Below are 6,000 nucleotides of genomic sequence, written 5' to 3' on the forward strand. Positions count from 1 at the left end.
TTCCTCCAGGCCTTCCTATTATAGAAAGCTGCAAAATCTTTAAAATGGTCAGATGCAACACCAAAGAGTAGAACCTCCAGAAGTAGTCTTCTCCAACATGGTCTCTTCCAAATACGTTGGAACTACTACTCCCAGAATTCCAACCAACAGGGAAAATATCTAAGCTATCTGGGAACTGAGGCACTAGATTGGGAAAATCTACCGTAAATCAGTGGCAGTTGGCCTAGGGCAGTGGTTTAGGAACTTGTCTCATTTCTGTTTAGATGCAGTCTTACTAGCTGTGCTCTAGCCATTGGCCCTGCTACACTATCAAATTAATACAGGGTTCGGCTTCATGTAATTTCCAATATGTAGCCTCACCTCTTGCTATCTTCCTTCAGTTGTTCCTACCCTCTGGTAGCAGATTTTTTTTTTATGGATCGGGAAAATCTTTTTTTTTTATTCTCCAACCAGATCTACAGTATGGGCCTCTCTGACATAGTTGGCACAGGTGGCATCCAGGCTTTTTCTTAAAACAATCTTCTTCAACTTGGATCCCACCTAATGTTTTGAGCTACAGCTCCCATCAATCTTGACCAATATGACCAATAGTCATCAATGGCTGGTCTCAGCCCAACTCACCTCACAGGATTGTTGTTGTGGGGAAACTAGAAGGAGGGAGGTGTGTTGGATATGTTTGCTGCCTTCTCTTGTTTGTAAAAATAATAAAGGCGGGATATCAATAAATAAAATAATAAAAAATAATGTAGTCTAAAATATCTTGAGGGCAATACGTTGAAGCTATTTTTCTGAACAATGAAGACAGATTCAATTTTCAATTCAACTAACTTTCAGTTCTAGAGATATCAGGAGAAGAATCTTCTAGCCCAGGGGTCCTCAACCTTGGCAACTTTAAGACTTGTGGACTTCAACTCCCAGAATTCCTCAGCCAGCTTTGCTGGCTGAGGAATTCTGGGAATTGAAGTCCACAAGTCTTAAAGTTGCCAAGGTTGAGGACCCCTGTTTAGCCCATTGGTTTGCCAATGATAGTCCAGAATCTAGCTAATCTATAATATAACCCAGCATAGGTCAAACCGGTATTATGGAAAGAAGGCAGGAAGAATTAGATTGTATAATTAAAGAATCTTTGTTTTCTAAAAAAAAAAGTCACCCTAGAGAACAAATTCCATACTTGATCTTGGAAAACATACCGGTATCTGCTATTATTTCTTTTAATATCTTTGAAATTGTCTCACCACATTAAAAAAAAACAGCAAAACAAAATGAAAATACACTTTTACTCTCTGAAATAGCTAGTATAGAAATATTCTGATTAATAAAACGGAAACATCCATTTTAAAAAATGTTTGACCACTTTTTAAAAAAATTCACTAGTTGAACTTGAATTTACATAGAAAATGAGTTTTTTTTCACCTTATTTAAAAGAGAAAAATTTCTACATTAATTCTAAATAATGGAAAAGTTTGTGCTTGAGGGTAGATGGGAAAAATACAGTACAGGAAAGAGGATAGAATCTCTTAGGAAGAAAAGAACCGACACTAGAAAGAATTCAGAAAAACAGCCAGTAAAGTAGATTTATGAGCAAATACATTTTTATAGAAAAAGCCAGATGGGCCAAAAATTAAAAGAGGTTTGTCCAATTTATTTGCTGAGAAATATTCAATCTGTCTATGTGGTTACTAGGAATTAAGGTAAACTTGATGGAGTCTTCACCATCACAGTATCTCAACATTTAAAGAGGGATCGCCTTACCTGCCTGATGCCCATGGTGTCCTTCTTCCAAGTCTGATCTGAGCAAAAGAAAGTGCATTGCTGCTGTCATCTAGTGGTTGACCAAATACTGTCCTCTTCCCACATTTATCTCCGTTCTCATCCTTTCGTGTGATCAGCTAAAATCTAAAAAGTGAAGCAAAAAAGAAAGTTTTCAAGCAGCCATCCAGCGATCAGAAAGACTTAATACTGGAGTTTCTGAGATAGCTCAAGATATTCAAACCACCTTTTTTTTTTCTTTAATCAGTATCAACTTAACGCTACGTCTTTGATGCAGCTCCACCAATCAATAACCTATAATTACCCTCAACTCTTCCCCTTCCAGCTTCTGGAGTAAAAGAGAGAAATCACTTGGGACAAAAATGTTAGAAATAATTAAAAAAAATAAAATAAAAAATAAAAAGCAAGCTACCTGGATGTGTGAGTAAGGAGTTTCTGGCACATCTCAATAGTAAGAATGTCAAGGCAATGGGCTCTTTGAACTTAATCAGGTGGTCATCTGAAGGGGGTTGTCACAGTTACCAGTGTTCCAGCATGGGATTTATTTTTGTATGATCAAAGGAGGCTGCAATCACATTTAAATGAATTTGCATGGAAAATGAGTGTTTTCACTTTAGTTAAAAGAGGAAAAATCCTACATCAATCAATTAAATAGGTTTCCTGCACATTCAAGAAGTTCCAATTGTTAACTTGCATCAGTGCTTGTTCCTGGCTGTCTTTTATGTAATCAGCCAATGCACGCCTTTCTTCTTTGACAGTTTCTTTGACTTGAAGTAAACCTTTGCCTCCATTTCTGGTGAAATCTATCAATATTGCTATGGGAATGGAGGAGGAGGAGGCTTGGGTGCGAACTGTAGGTGGCAACCAATGGTGTTCTATATTTCTGTTTTTCTGAGCTGTTCTTTAATAGATCCTCCTTGGGAATTGATCTGACTATTGATTGATCCCACTAGGTGGGTAGGTCAACGTCCTGAATATGGATTTAATCCCATTAATTGAGCATCTCTGTCTAGTGGGTCAGAACAAACATGATTGTTATATAGGGCCTAGGTATAGATGATAGATTTCATTGTATGTTAATCCCATGCTAGTCAAATCATTCTGTACATCTGATGAAGCGAACTGAAACGTATGCCTTGAAAAACTGGTTAATCTTAAAAGACACTACCAGACTTTTCTGATTCCTGTCTGAATCTATTTGGTATTCCTTTAGTTTCTATAGCATTTCTTGGGCTCCTGTCCCCTTCAAATAATCAATTTCTCAGAAATTGGACTAATAGTACTGTACTGCAGTATTGTACTGCTTTCTTTTAAAAACAAATAGCTCTTCTTCAATGGACTAGTGCAAAGTTAATGTCGTTTTAAGATCTCCTTTTGTTGATGGCTGTCACATGAATGGCAGTTCTCATATGTTTTCATATATGATTTTCCCCTTATTATATCACAAATCATAAGATACAACATCGAGTGTTGTTATGATGATTGTGATCATAATTTATCACTTGTTGCAAATATATACAGGTAGTCCTCGACTTCCAACAGTTTGCTTAGTGACCGTTCAAAGGTACAATGGCACTGAAAAAAGTTACTTTAAACTATTTTTTACACTTATGACCGTTGCAGCATCCCCATGGTCATGTGATTTACATCTGGATGCTTGAAAACTGACTCACATTTATGATAGTTGCAGTGTCCAAGGGCCATGTAATCACCTTTTGCAACCTTCTGACAAGTCAATGGGGAAACCAGATTCACTTAACTGTGTTACCAATAACTGCAGTGATTCACTTAACAAATGTGGCAAGAAAAGTCACAAAATGGGGCAAGACTCACTTAACAAATTTATCACGTAGCAATATAAATTTTGGACTCAATTGTGGTTGTAAGTTGAGGACTACAGTACCTGTACACTGAGAGCTTATGCACCAGAGACAAATTCCTTGTTTGTCCAATCACACTTGGGCAATAAAGAATTCTCTATTTTCTATTCTATTCTATTCTATTCTATTCTATTCTATTCTATTCTATTCTATTCTAATTCCAGGCCATTCTTAAAACTCATAACAAGCAGCTTCAATTTTCATGTGTGACAAATATTTTTTCCCATAGATCTATTACAAAGTGAAGTTGGAATTATGCATCTATCCACAGAATATAAGATCATCTTATATTTTATCATATTATCACTAACATATTTTTATGTTGAATTCTGTTGTAAACTCAAAATATATTTTTTGTTCCTATGGGCATTTGACTTTTATTTGCAAGCCAACCTTCCAAAATTATTTTTCGGCCACTTGAAATTACACATCCTGACCTTCATTAATCTGTAGCTTTATAGTTTTCATTGCGAATATGGTACCATGTTGGTTGAATCCTAATATTTTCCAACACTAGATAGGAAGGTACAACTCAGTGCATCTTCCAACATAAGGACTTCTCCTGGACAGTATCAGTTCTCAGTTTATTTCTATAAGTGTGTACCATCATATCCTGCATTTCAGCGTGCTAAAGAGGGGCAGCTGTCATAATTATATCTAGCAACGTGATCTGAAAGCACTATTACTACTAACCATAAGTATATTAGTGAGAATGCTCTGTTCCAAACAACTTTTTCCATTTCTTTGCATTCTTGTTCTGTTGCTGACAAGCCTCTGTTTGCCTCTTCACTGCATTGCTTCTGGTAAAGAACAGGATATGCATTATAATGTAGGAAGTATTTTAGAACAGGGACATTAGAGACCTAAACTCTCTGCTGTAGGTCTGATTGTTCCCACCGTGTATATAGTCTGTTTTGTCAGCTGGTTATACTTTTGGAGCTCTTCTTTGATCGCCAAACGGAAACAGAAATTTGGCAAGAAATTATGCGTTCCATAAAGCAGAATACAGTATCCCAATTATATTGGTAGCATATTCTAAATTGCTTCAAATTTATTTTATTTATCAGTAGGTGCAGTACTTGTTTATCACAGGAGTTTTTATACTACATTAATAATCAAGACTAAGCAATTCATAACAGCAACATAAAAAGCATTAGAACCAAAATCATGCAAATCATTATATTTAATAATAATTAAAAGTTTCTTTTTGTTGTTGCATGCTACCCAGAGCCCTAAAGCCTTTGAATGGCTTATTATAAATACTGTAAATAAGTACAGGCAGTCTCTGAGTTACAAACGAGATCCATTCCTAAGTCTATCTTTAAGTCAGATTTGATGGTAAGTGGAAACAGTTATTTAGCATTAGTCAAATGTTTGCCTTAATATATATTTTACCATTTTATGCACATAAAACACTTAAGAAACATTTTTGGAATCTTTTAATAACTAATTCTTGATAAAGACCAGAAACCCCTTCTGGAACAGCCGTTTCTGTAAGAATCAATCTTCTGAATAATAGGAGAGGCTCCTCTGAATATGAGTAGTTCTTACTTTTGACAAAGTATATTAAACTTTGTCTAGCAGGTTGCTATAAGATGGGGAAAAGAGTCAAACTTTGGTAACCACAACCATGCAATCAAACACCTTTTTATGTGGATATTAAAAAGGAGTGGGATCATCTTACCTTCTTTAAAACCTTCCTGTTTCCCAGTGCAGCAAAAAGAGGGAATGGCCTTGAAGGCAGGAGGAAGAGCTGCTATTAAGGCAATAGTCAGATAAGAGTGGATTGAGACAGGGCCAAAAATACATGAGAAAACATCTCAGACAAGCCCCTCCCAAGTTCACATCAAGATAGAGGGAGGGAGGGAGAAGCACATTCAGACTTGCAAGATGCTTTTACAGTACAATAAAAATACAGTAGTCCTGACCTACATCAGGGCTTTTCAATCTTTTCACCCATTGTACCACTTTTAGGATATGGCAATATCCGAGTACCACCAGTCGCCTAGCAAGGTGTCAAAAACTTGATGACCCCCCCCAAAAAAGGAAAAAAATGATAAAGTACAGGTAGTCCTCGACTTACAACAGTTCACTTAATGACTGTTCGAAGTTATAATGGCACTGAAAAAAGTGCCTCCCAAGCCACAGCCGAGCAAGACACCTGCCTGCCCACCCGGCGGCACTCTTCCTTCTGTTTGAGGTTTTCATTGTTGTGAGCATTTCTGTTGGGGATTGACAGCGGAGGTGGGGTGGGGAGGTGTTTGGTTTTTATTCCACTCATCTGCTGGGTGGTTGCAGCAGGTTTTGGTCACTTCCCATGACCCTGGGACACTGTGACCGTCATAAATAT

This window comes from Protobothrops mucrosquamatus, unplaced genomic scaffold (assembly GCF_001527695.2).
Source record: "Protobothrops mucrosquamatus isolate PMUCROS unplaced genomic scaffold, P.Mucros_1.0 scaffold_151, whole genome shotgun sequence".
In the NCBI taxonomy this organism is placed as follows: domain Eukaryota; kingdom Metazoa; phylum Chordata; class Lepidosauria; order Squamata; family Viperidae; genus Protobothrops; species Protobothrops mucrosquamatus.